This window comes from Passer montanus, unplaced genomic scaffold (assembly GCF_014805655.1).
Source record: "Passer montanus isolate IOZ18808 unplaced genomic scaffold, ASM1480565v1 scaffold149, whole genome shotgun sequence".
NCBI lineage: Eukaryota > Metazoa > Chordata > Aves > Passeriformes > Passeridae > Passer > Passer montanus.
Window position 1 is genome coordinate 163,590 of NW_024361940.1, and position 12,585 is coordinate 176,174.

The 12,585-nt window shown below is 40.2% G+C and overlaps 1 protein-coding gene across 1 annotated transcript in view; it reads left to right on the forward strand.

The window, feature by feature from the left end:
• PAK1 (p21 (RAC1) activated kinase 1) overlaps window positions 1–12,585 on the forward strand; it is a 102,436-nt gene that overhangs the window by 748 nt on the left and 89,103 nt on the right. The window contains exon 2 of the mRNA XM_039701074.1: window positions 5,992–6,074. The gene's annotated coding sequence lies outside the window, so the exon portion shown is untranslated. The remainder of the gene's footprint in view (window positions 1–5,991; window positions 6,075–12,585) is intronic.

Consider the following 12,585-nt stretch of genomic DNA (forward strand, 5'->3'; position numbering starts at 1 on the left):
TGTTGTTCAGCAAAAGGAGCACGCCAACTATCAGAACTTTTTTTGCTATTTGTACATTGTATCACACACAGGAATTGCAGAATCACAGAAACAGTTAGGTTAGAAAAGACCTCTAACGTGACATGAAGTCCAGCCTGTGACCGAGCACCACCATGGCAATAGTGAAATCAGACCTCACTGAGTGCCACATCCAGTCTTTGCTTGAACATGTCCAGGAGCAGTGACTCCACCACCTCCCTGGGCAGCCCATTCTAATGTCTAATTACCCCTTCCGGGAAGAAATTCTTCCTAATGTGCAGCCTAAACTTCCCTTGACGCAGCTAAAGCCTGTGCCCTCTCATCCTCTCACTTGTTACCACAGGAGCAGACCGACCCCCGCCTGTTTTCTTTCAGGGAGCTGTAGAGAGACAAGGTGCCCCCTGAATCTCCTCTTCTCCAGACAGCACCTCCAGCGCCCTCACCCACTCCTCAGATTTGTTCACCGACTACAAGCTGCATAGTTCTCTTATTGATTAGTGCTCTATCTGCTATTGGTTAATGATTCTCTCACTTCTCATGCTAGTTAGTCTGCATGCTCAGTGTTTATCTTTTTTGAGTGTTTTTCTTGGGTCAGGGGTGTGTGAGCTGGTGGTCGGGATCTCACCCTGCCAGAATTACCTTTTACCCAGTTGGAGCTGATTCAGCACAGTTGCTGAGTTGTCTTTATTAGTTTCTTCCTTATCTTGTGAGTTCTGCTAAATGTCCTTGTGGCCCGTAAATTCTGTGCTGTGCCCACTATCAGCAGTACATCCTTCTTCCCAAGCTCTCCCTAGGTCTGAGGTCATGGAAACATGTTAAGCTCTAAACCTTTACAAGGCAATTCTACTGACAATTAGTTTGTGTTTCTAACACCCGGACATCACTTAGAGCTTGTTGGCTGCTCTGTTTCATGGATAAAACCTCCTTTATTGTTGATCAGGCTTGAAATATACAAAGATCAAACCTTGAAGAACATCCTTTCTTAAGAAAAATTTTACGTTTACCACATTTTGTAATGAGAGGGGTTTCTTTCCTGTATTTTTGGGAACCTGGTGGTGGAAAAAGCAGGTGCACAGATTGATTCAGCTTCTTCCTCCCACTTGCTTGCTGGGAGAAGGGTGTTTGACAGAGTGCCCGGAGGAAGCAGGTGCTGATTCTCGGGCTTCTCTGGTGGAAGCAGTGCTAAAAATAGGCATCAGCCTCATTCTGCTGAATGTGGTAATGTTGGCATTCATAGCAGGGCCCAAATGGCATCAGGACCATCCTGGAAAAATAGGCATGGGCTCCTTTAGGATAATTCTTTGGGCCTGTAACTGAGAAGGATGAGCCCAGCGTGAGGTAACTGGGAAATGCTTCCTGTCCTGTTAGGCTGGGGCTGAGTTTTCCTTCAGTCTCTCCCTGCAGTGCTATTTTATAGTATTTGGAATGGGTTGTAGCTCTTGCCAGAGTGTTTTTCTGGTGGGAAAAGAGAAAAAAATGCCCAAACTCTGAGCACATGAATGGTTGTGCCATGTGTCATTGGTTATACTGATTTAGTTTTCGCCCTAATAAAACAAAAATAAATTTATTTCGTGGTGCCTCTTCCTACTTTTTCTCCTCTCTTTTACAGACTGGTGATGTGTTTTTATGAGTGTCCAAATACTGGTTTTATGAACTCTAAAACTGAAGCGCTGCAAGCAGCAGTAGCCACTGTGCTGCTAATTCAATGCACCTGCAAGGAGGGGCAAATGCTGGACGTTTTTCCAGAATTCCAGTGTCCAGTAGTTTCGCCACAAGGTGGCGTCAATGACAGTGAATCAGACCTCACAGGAATGACTTTAGCCCGATCAGGGTCTGCAAGGAGGCAATACACAAATCTATTACTTCCAAGCAACAACAGCCAGCTTTCAGTTGAAGGTCAACCTACCCAAAAGATCAAAGTTGAAACATACATAATTGTTTCTCTAAAAGGGAGTGACATGACAAGCTCTTCCGCATTTCCAGAAATGTAGGACCATTGAGACATCTGGGCTTAAGAAGTCTGGTGATTAAAGAGTATTTGGAAGATGCATTTGGCCTTGAGAAATACGGTTGTTTTTAACAGGAGAGGAGAAACACAGCAGTTGAACAGTGATGATATAAAGAGGGGAAAGGAGAAAATGACAGAGCAGTTAGTATTTGGCTTTTACTGTTTGTACAGGATTAGATGTCAAAAAAACCTGAGTGAAGCAAGGCAGGAGACATGACTGTGTTAAGTCATTACATAAATCTCAAAACACCTCCATGAAAACTATGCATGAAACAATTGTTTTTCCCAGCAATGATGTTTTGTAGATGTGATGTGGAAGAAAAAAACCCTGGTCTCTTTCAGAGCCCTGGACAGTTATTTGTGCACACGGCCAGTCATGAATTTGTCATTTTTAAACAGACAAATAAGATGTCTGATTTAACAGCACGGTCTCGAGGTGGATTAGTGGAGTGTGGATTGGAATTTATTGTATCTTTTAGTTATCTGTACAGCCAGCTGTGAATATTTTACTTCCTGGTGTACATATAACTATATTTTTTGACCACCAGAGGGTAGTACCATTCCAAAGAATTTCTTTTGGTGTGCTCCTGTAGGAGCTTTATTTTGTATTTTGCCACAAGGAGATGAGAATAGTAGATCTCCTATGTATAAGTTCAAGCCCTTAATTTTGTCATTTGTAAAAATGAGTGTTCAAGCCTGAAATGTCTCTTAAATTTCACTTTACAACATAGAGTTTTTTGGTACTGAATTAGTTAGGCTCATCAGTTTCTTCTTCTTGGTGGCATTGGTGGCTCTGTCTCATTCCAGGTTGTCTTTGTGTAGGCTCTTTCCTCCCTGAACAGAATTCACTCACAGTCCTGCCTGCTCTATACCAGGACATATATAATTTCCCTTTTGTCTGATTTGTCCCATTTTCTTTTCTCCTCATTTCAGAATCCCTCCACATCCTTTTCTCCCATGTTCCCTTCCATGCAAATCAGTCTTTGTATTTTCCTTCCTATTTGTTTGTATTCCTACTTTCCTTCTTTGCCCAAGCCCTTGTATTTCCTGCTTTTTCTGTATGCAGTTAACTGCTCTTAGCTGTGTGTATGGTTTCAGCCCCTTTCCTTCCTAAAATTCCCTCATCTACTTCCTTTTTCTATAGCAGGCTGAGTCATTTGGAAGGTATCAACATGCCAAGAATTCTTGGATGGGTTTTGCAGGGGTAAAATTGGGCATTATCATGCTGGAAAATGCATCCATCCACATTAATGTTAATGAATAATTGCAGAGGAGCTGAATCTGTAGTTCAGGTAAGAATATAGCAGGGAATCTGTGTGCCCTGTTTTCTCTGTTGTGGTTCAGCTGGTTTCCCCCAAAATTAGTCTGACATTTAAAGGTGCATTGGAAATACAGAAAGTAAAAGTAGCCTTAGTGCCTCCAAACAGAAAATCCTTGTTGAGCAGGCCCTGGCAAGCTCAGGCACAGCTTCAACACAGCTTTTCTTAGCAAGCAGCTGTGGAGGTTTGGGACATTTCCCCTTTCTGGCTACATTTCACAGCAGTTGGATGCCAGAGGCAGGATTTGCACCAGAGGGCAGCTCTGGTGTGCAGAGAGGGATCCAGGTGCATGGGCAGTAGAGAAGAGCCAGGGATCACAGCAGCTCAGTGCACAGGATTCTGAGCTCTTAGACAATACACCTGAAAGCCTTTGATTTCAGGGCAAGAAATGCCACTGCCTGTGAGGGCTCTTGCCACGAGGACTTGTTGAGGGCATTGGCACAGATGAAAGTGTGGAAATTGTAGAGACTCTTTAAAGCTCCAGCAAATTAAACAGCGCCAGGAATGCTCCTGAGCACGGAACTCAGCTGTTTCTACTGATTCTCATAATCCTTACATGGTTTTAGCCTGGGCCAATGAGCAGTATCCCAAAATATTCCAGGGTGTGGGTTAGGGGATACATTACAAATAGGCAGACTGTTCTTTCACTGACTTTCTGAGGCTTTCATAGACTGGACATTGGATGCCCTGTGCCAGCTGGCCTCGGGCAGAGACTGGTCCCAGACTTGTTTAATTTACTAATGTGAGTATAATCACAGTAACCAGGGCTGGCCACTGGAGTGAAAATCTGTTTTTGCAAACCCTGTTTGGTTTAGACTCCAGAAACTGAAGGGACCTTGCTTCCATCTGTTCCCCTACTCTGCCTCCAAAGGTTACTGCCTCGTACAAAAGGACCAGAAGGTTTATTTGCTCTTCAGTCATGACTGGCCACCTTGCACCTCTAGCACTGTGTTAGTAGACCACTGGTTTTTGTTTTCTGATTGTGCTGTTGGCTTTGATAGGAAGGACATTTTTTTTCCCCTGTAAGTGTAACAAGCAGTGCTATTTTATGAGGTGAATCATGGACAAAGGAAATCTCTAAAATATCTGATGTTCCTAATCTCTGAGGTAACAAGACATATACAAATTAATGTAGATAAAATCACTGCTTGGGAATGTCCTGACTCATATGCAGGACCTTGAACTTGGCTCTGTTGAACTTCGTGAGATTTGCAAGGGCCCACTAAATCCACTCTAATCAAAAAGGATAAAAGTTAAAAAAGCTAAAGGCAGAGAAGAAGCTTCACATTTTTTAGAAGCTCTTGTTTTCCATGGCCATTTCTATTTTTTTTTGTTTGTTTGTTTTTCCAACCCCTCTTCTGGATTATGTAATACAAAATAATCCTTAGTTTTGCCTTTTCTGAAGTATTGCTGTTAGCTGCCATAGCCCATTCATGATAGTGAAGTGACATTTGTGATAAAAATTGCAGAGAGTGCAGTCCTTCATTTTCTTTTCCCATCGTGTTGCTTTTCATCTGTTTGAAGCTTGTTCCAGAATCAAACTGCTTGCCTTAAAAAAAGGTCCTGTGTTGAACAGGGAGTCCATGAAGTGAATGCTTGTTGTCTCAATATGTCTGTTACACCCAACTTTCAAAAAACTTTTTATGTTGCTTATGAACGTACTTTACTTGATTATATGAGGTAACATAGAACCATATTTTAAGAACTGTAAATGCTGAAAAAACAGTAGAAGGCCCTGAGCTGAAATGACTAATTTTCAAGTATGTTTAGGACTACAATCTCCAAAAGAACCAACTGAAATCTGCTTCTATTTAATATGCATAGTGCCATAGATCAACAAAATTATCATTGATTTATTTTCTTTTTACTTATGTTTGTTTCTAGGAAAATGAAATGTGTAAGTGCAAAACACAATGTTCTGCTGAACTTGTAAAGAAAGATTAATTTCTGAATTGTGCTTGCTCTCACTAATAGTTATCTTTCTCTCTGTGAAGTACATGAAAACTAACAAATAAATTACCACTGTCATTTAGAGTGCCTCCAATGAATATTTTTGTACCCATAAAGTTTCTAGGGACTGTATTGTGTCACATAGCACTGAAATATATTTAGTATGTCTTTGTGTTTTGCAAGGCTGGGTTAGAGGCTTGAAATCCAGCAGTCTTTTTAGCTCACTGTCTTTACCCTCTTTGGAAACTTTTCAACCTGGTTCACACTCAGTTTTATCTTTCTCCTTCATGTATCTGGGTTGTGAGTGGCATTCACTGTACTGTGTGAGCAGGAGGGCTTATGCTAGTAGTGCTTCCTTTTACACTTGTTACCAAAGCACCTTGGATTCGAGTTTTATTGTAGGTAAACTGTGCATTCAAGTGTAAATCATCTCTCTGTATGATGTTGGTGCACACCTGCCAAGTGTCCTTCTTTACCACTAATCAGACATCACATTCCCTCGACATGTATGAAAGCATTTATCAAAAAAGGTGTTAGCAAGCGTGCCAGAAATTTCTTTGTGGGAAAGAAGTGAGCTCTTTTGTTCTCCCTCTCTCAATTGTCACTGATAATGACTCATGTGTTGCTTACAGCCTTGAAAGTACAATAGCAGTAGTTCAGAAAGCAAAACGGAGCTCTGCTTTTCTTTATGAACAGGTGAGGAAAGATTTTGAGAGAAGGAGGCAGCCCATCTTAGAAGGATTTGAACCAGACAGCTGCAGCAGCAAGCTTGACCAAAGGTGAGTGGAGAACCAGATATAAAGGGAACAATCACAACTTGTAGTTGGCTCTGATGTTGTCTGCCTCTGGTACCAAAGGAAAGATTGTTGAACTGTGGAAAAGGAGCATGACTGATTTATGCCTGTTTTTATGCTTGTGCCTTCACCTTGAGCTGTACCATGCCCATGTCCATTGTGGTTTCCTTCAGAGAGAGCATTTTGTAAGCTTGTCTTTGCTGGAATTGCTGTTGATAGGATGCGTTTGTTCATTGTCTGTTCCTGATGCCATGAAGCTGAAGCAAAGGAGAACTTCAGTGTCAGACAGGAAGATAATTTTGAGTGAGTGACTAGTGAGTCACTAGTGAGTGACTCCTAGTACTAGGAGACATCTCGTGCCAGTTTATCATTACATTCACATAATTGCTTTGAAAGTTTAATAAGATTATAGCTTTATTAACACAACTGGGTTTCTTTCAATTCACTCAAGCAGATACAGTATTTTTTCCCATGGAGGATTATTTTGTTTGCTTATATTTTGTATTTCAATCCATGTAATTTTTGCAGTGTAAGAAGCGTTGAGTGGTATTCCTTCCATAAAGAAATCATAATTCGTTTGTGAGAGATGAGGTAATCTGGTAGCAAAGCATGCATGCTAGTCAAGAGATGTGCAGTCTAATCCTTATTGCATAACCATGTGTTGTGGACTTGTTTTGAATCCAGCTGACACTGTCTGCAGCCTTCTACTTGTCAACTGCCACTGTCATCACTTGGGTGTATGGCTCATCATTGCTGAGTGGCATGCAGTCACATCTCAGATGGGATCTCTATCCCTCATGTAATACAATTAATTAGAAATAACATGATATTGGAATATTACATGAGCATTAAAAAGTGTTTTTCACAGCACTATTACAACACAGTGAAACATTGCTCGTTTTACTGGGCAGTAAATCAACAGATTGTTAAATGCCTTGGCTGAGATGACAGGAGGGCTGTAGATTATGTGGAGCCTCTTGCCTCCCAGATTTTAACCTTGATCATAAAATCAAAGTATTGGCACCCTTGACACATACTCCCTCCAGCCACTTCAAACTATTGGTAAACCCAAGAACTGTGACACCTGAAAGTGTAACAGAGTTCCTGTGTGTAGAGCACACAGTCTTGCTCAGGGGACTGGCTATGATTTTGTTGGGTTTTCTTTATCTTCAACTGCTCCTGCTCAGGTGTTCTGAGCCTAAAAATTGAGCAATGGGTTTGCTATTTGCTGTGGACATGCTGGACCCAATCTGAATCAACTGGAGCTTTGAAAGTTTTTATGAGGGTGAGATGAGGGCACTGAGCATCAAGATACCCTTTTTCATCAGTAAGATGTTAGACATCATACTTCAAGACAGATAATAAGATGTAATTTGAAGGGTAACACTGAGACAGCAGACCTAAGAAACAAGTATTGTGTCAAGCCTGCTGCTTCTCAGTTATTTGACCTTTCTATGAGTTTTAACCTGTTGAAGGGTGCCACACTGAAGTCTGTCAAGCATGAACTTCCATGTCACCTAGGGTCAGATTCAGCCAGTGCATAACTACAGACAACTGCTAATTTTCTGTAATGCCACTGGTTTCCCAGAACTGAAGCTTTTGTTGTAAACACCCATTTTCTCCCACCTTCTTTGATTTCTAGCCTGCAGGATTTCAAAAAACAATTCAATATGTGACTGAAATGAGTTTCCAGAGTTCTTTCCCTTTTCAGAGGGAAAAATAGGCCCGAGAACCATGAACAGATGCCTTTCTTCTCAGTAGATAATATTTCTGAACTTAACAAATTAAATAGTTTCATTTTATTTACCATATTATTGAGGAGTTGGACTGAAGTGCCACAACAATTTCCCAGTCCACTAGGGGCCAAGTAACCATGAAAAATGACACTTTTAAAGTTTATAGAAAAAGTAACAACTGTGCTAACTGCTTAGATAACCACTTAGATCTAACAAAGAGAAATGTTTTTATAGGCATGTCAAGAGAACAGTGATACAATACTAACAAAAACCTATAAAAGCAATAAATTAACAATATTTTTATTGTTAGGGCTAATTTTCAGGCAAGAGAAAATTTGCTAATTAAATTTAGCAGTGACATAAAATTGGAACACAAAATCAAAACAAAGAAAAACTGGAACATCATGTAGGAAGCCTGCATAACCTTGAGGACTGGAGTAATAGAAGTCATATGGTCCTGTACTGGGGACTAAGGAAAAAGTATGATAGAAGACAGGAGATTTGCAGAATGAATAGAGGTAAAACATCTGGATTCGGTTGCCAGGTGCCAGTGTACTGTGGACCAGCTGTAAGATGTGCCTAGATGAAGGCAAATGAAATCTTGAAATGTCTCTTTTTGCTGTTTCAGAAGACATGGAAGAAGCTAAAGCTCCACGGAGAGATGACCTGTTCAATGTAAAAAACTATATTGACACAAGAACAAATGGAAAGATGTGTGAAATGTGAAGTATGCAATCATTGCTAAGCCAGAAATCAAACACATTTATTTTCAGCTTTGATCCCCATGCTTCTAGTAGCAGAGAACCCAAATTAATGATTCAAGGATTCCTTTCCAGTCATGTTATCAGTTATGTTCTGAGAATCACAGCTGAAAAATGTGAGGGCTCATTTACTGTCAGTAATACTTCTCCTTGCTAAAATACAACAACCTCCAAGAAGCCTAGGAAGTAATCTTAAAGAAAAGCCAAAGTCAAGTTACCAATTACATCAGGGTTCATTAGGCTGTGCCAGAGCACCACTGAACCTGCATAGTTTGTCTAAACAATAAATATAAACAGGAAGAGGGGTTTTAATTAAGCTGAGGATCAAACAGAGGATTTCAGTAATGCAATGTCTCTCCCAGTCTGCTCTCAGCAGAATCTTCAGCCTGATCTCTGGAAAGTGAAATGGGACCCAAATCCGACAGGGGGAAACTGACTTGCATGTAAGAGCAAAACTGAAACTGAAGGTCAGGAAAGTGAGAAAGACATTTGTTTACTTTCAGAAGCAAATGTACCTTAAAAAGACAAAGCCTGAGCCTTTCTTAATGAGCTAGGGCTTAAAAGAAATCTTGGTTATGTAGGACTCTGCATTAGTGTTTGCAAATGTCCTCACTCCAGACCAATTCCATAATCTCCAACTGGTAAACCACTAACAACAAGGATAATAAATGCTTAAGATTTCAAGACACAGACTTATAAGGAACCAGGGAATTAGACTTGGTAATATTACTTGGAAATTAAATCCTACTGCTTCTAATGAAAAGGGAGTATGGAGGAAAAAAATGTAGCTTTTTGTACACTAAAGGATGCAATGCATTTAAAGCAAAACATATTCAAAGCATAATAATTTGCTGCATGGATTCCATTGGGTGAAACATTTAATAAGAATGTGTGAAAACCTAATTCCCTCAGTGTTTACAATCTGAGATAAATCTAATGAACTGATGTTAAGAGTCAGTAGACCATAACTTTGCACATTTCTTCAGAAATGTGACTGATATCTTACCAGGGTACTCACAGCTCATATGGAGATCACAAAGAAGCATAACTTGCAAAAAAAAATCAATTTCCTTTAATGACTTGTAATGGGTCCTCTGTTTGAGACTACCTATTTAGTGTTAATTAGCTCTGATGCTTTTCAGCCAGGGGTCTGTTTTGGGCTGACTCATCCCTACCTCCCCCTGAAATTTCAGCCAGAGATGTTTAGTCATTTCCCAATATGAAAAGAGAAGAATAAGTTGGTTTTCATTGTTAAAATATCTTAAAAGCCCAGATGCTTTTGTGGTGAATTTTTTTTTTTTTTGTTATTGGACTTTGAGTTGTTTCTTTTTTTTTTGTTTGTTTGTTTGGCTATGTCAGGTCTGCACTTTTTGTGCCTGTGAAAATTGACCTAAATTTGGCCAAGTCAGGAGCCTTTAAAAAAGAATCTCACTTCTCATGTTCTGGGGAGTTGTGCTAAACTTCAACAGTAAAATAAAACAGTGGGTGGGAGAATGACAGAGGTTGGATGTGATGGTGAGAGAGAGGGGACATAAACAGGACACTAGGACTGGCCTTATGAAGGTGTTGGATTGGCTGTGGGGGAGTACAGAAAGATTTACTTAACAGTTTGATTTGTGTGGGGACAAATATATTGGACAAACAAAACAGAAATGACAGGATGTATGGGAAGTGAGAAGCTGAGACTGAGCAAGAGATGTTCGCTGTAGGACTGGAGAGGTTAACTCCTCCATCTTCTAGGATATTATAAAAATAAGAAAGAAATGCTGAAGTTCTATAATGATGAAAATCATAGAAAAATTATAGAATAAAATAAAATATTTTCCCTCTTCAATTTTGGCCAGCTTACAATGAATAAGACTTTGGAACATGCAAGAAATTAGGGGGAAAAAAGGAATTGAGCTGCTGTTACTTTAAAAGGTGGACTACTGACATATCTATGAGATATCTAAATTATAGTTTTGTAAGTTCACTGTGGTAAACTCTGTATTTCCAAAGGAGACTCAGCTTACTTAAGACTCAGATTGCGTAAACTTGGTGCCTAAAGACAAATTACATCAATCTCCTCTTGAGTGAGTGTTCTTTTTTGAACCAAATGAGGAAGCTGGGACCTGTGGAAAAACAGCACCAACTCAGGTAATTAAAATCCACCATAAGGAATATACTCAAAGGGCAATAATTAACGTGGTGCAGCTGACTTCACTTTGGCATTTTGCAGCCTTCAAATGCTTAGATTTGCAAATTTTGTGAGTGTTCTTTCAGACTCCTTTTTGTGCCTTTAATTAACGTTGTGTATTGTTTGTATAGAGGTAGAGCCTGGAAGCCCTAGGCAAGGATTCTAAGGCTTTGCAGTCACAACATGGAATAGCTGTCAGAAACCCAGATTTTTCAGTTACTACTGTCTTGGGCTACATTTGAAAAACTGAGATGTATGAGCTTTGGCTGGGAGCATGAATAGCAGTGTGTAGTCCCTGATTTGTCTACTTAGACTGTGTGCTTTTTCAAACTGGAAACATGTTCTCTTTGCACCATCTCTGCTGTCCTTTGTTACTACCTTAGAACTCTAAATTCTGTGCTAATCTTACTAACATAAAGATGGTTAGTAATAGTCTGTAATATCAAAAGTTTTAAAATCCTTAAGCCTCACTGCTTAGAGCTCCCCAGCTGGATGTTGCAGGCTGAGTGCTGTTAACAAACAATAGAAATTGTAATTTTGTTTGGTTGTAAGTGCTTGTGGTTTTGAAGACATTCTTCTTCTTCCCACAGAGCTCAAAGTGAATTGGACATGCAGTAGTGACTGTGAAAGATTCTGGCTTCTATGCATTTCTTACACTATTAGATAAGCTGCTTGGTTTTGTAGCACGTGAACCAGGTAGAATTGTCTTCCTTGCAAATGCTTCAGTGAGTGTCACTCCTTGCCTCAGGCAGGCAGCCAGAGACAGTCTGTCTGTCTTGTTCTTCATCCAGCAGTTCCTCTCACTGAGCTGTGGGAATTGGGCTTTCTCAGGTCAGGGAACTTGTCTGAGGAGCTCAGTCCCTGTGGATGGCAGCCATCATCCTGCTCCAGCTTTCTTTGGGTCTCCTGATGCAGATCTTGGAGGTCAGTGCATTCTTTGGCAGCTGTGTCTCAGCTGTGTCTCTCTGTGTCTTCTTTTTTAAACTTATTTGGTATGTTTAATACAGGGAGGTTTTGAGATATGCTTTGCTTTCTGCAGCATCCTAGAAGCCTACATAAAAGATTTGGTGAAAAGAAAAAATAGATAACAGTAGACTAAATACGCTGTGATTTGATTGCCTGGGAGTCTGTAGACTTACACCTGGAAGGACCGTGGTCTAATGTGCGTGGCAAACGTGTGACTGACAGGAGAATTTGGCTCAGATTACAGGCATGTGGATGAACTGCAAGATCAAAACTTGCCATTCCAATTGGAATAATAAGAAAAGTAATCTCAAGCACTCAGACAAACTTTGGTTTCATCAGCTGCCTTCTTTTGATCTGCAGTAAGTACCAGTGATCACACTTTGTATGATTAGTTTGTTAGACAAGAGAGAAGTGCTCTTGTAGATGTTCCTAATGACGTTCCTCTCTGCCACAGAAGGTGACACCACAGCAAACAAAAGTAGTGGGCATAGCTAACAAAACAGTTCCCTTGCAATCAAAGTGTAAATAACACTTTGACATTATGACTTCATTGCTATATAATGCTTTCTTTGGAATTGCATTGCAAGCAAAAAGGCAAATTACTTTAAAGAAAACCCAAATCTCTGTGGAGCAGAGGTCTCAAGTGTGCTATTTCTTCATTGGCCATCTTGCAGAGCAACCAGCAAACTGCAGCTTAGCCTGTAAGCCTCCCTGGAGAGCTAATCTGGCCTTGATGGGAGCAGAGGCTTTGCAACAAATCTAGAGAATTTAGAAACAAATGGAGATCAGGTAAGAAGTAAAAGGAGTTAACCAAAATAGATAATATCACACCAAGAGTATGTTTATTTTGTGAAATA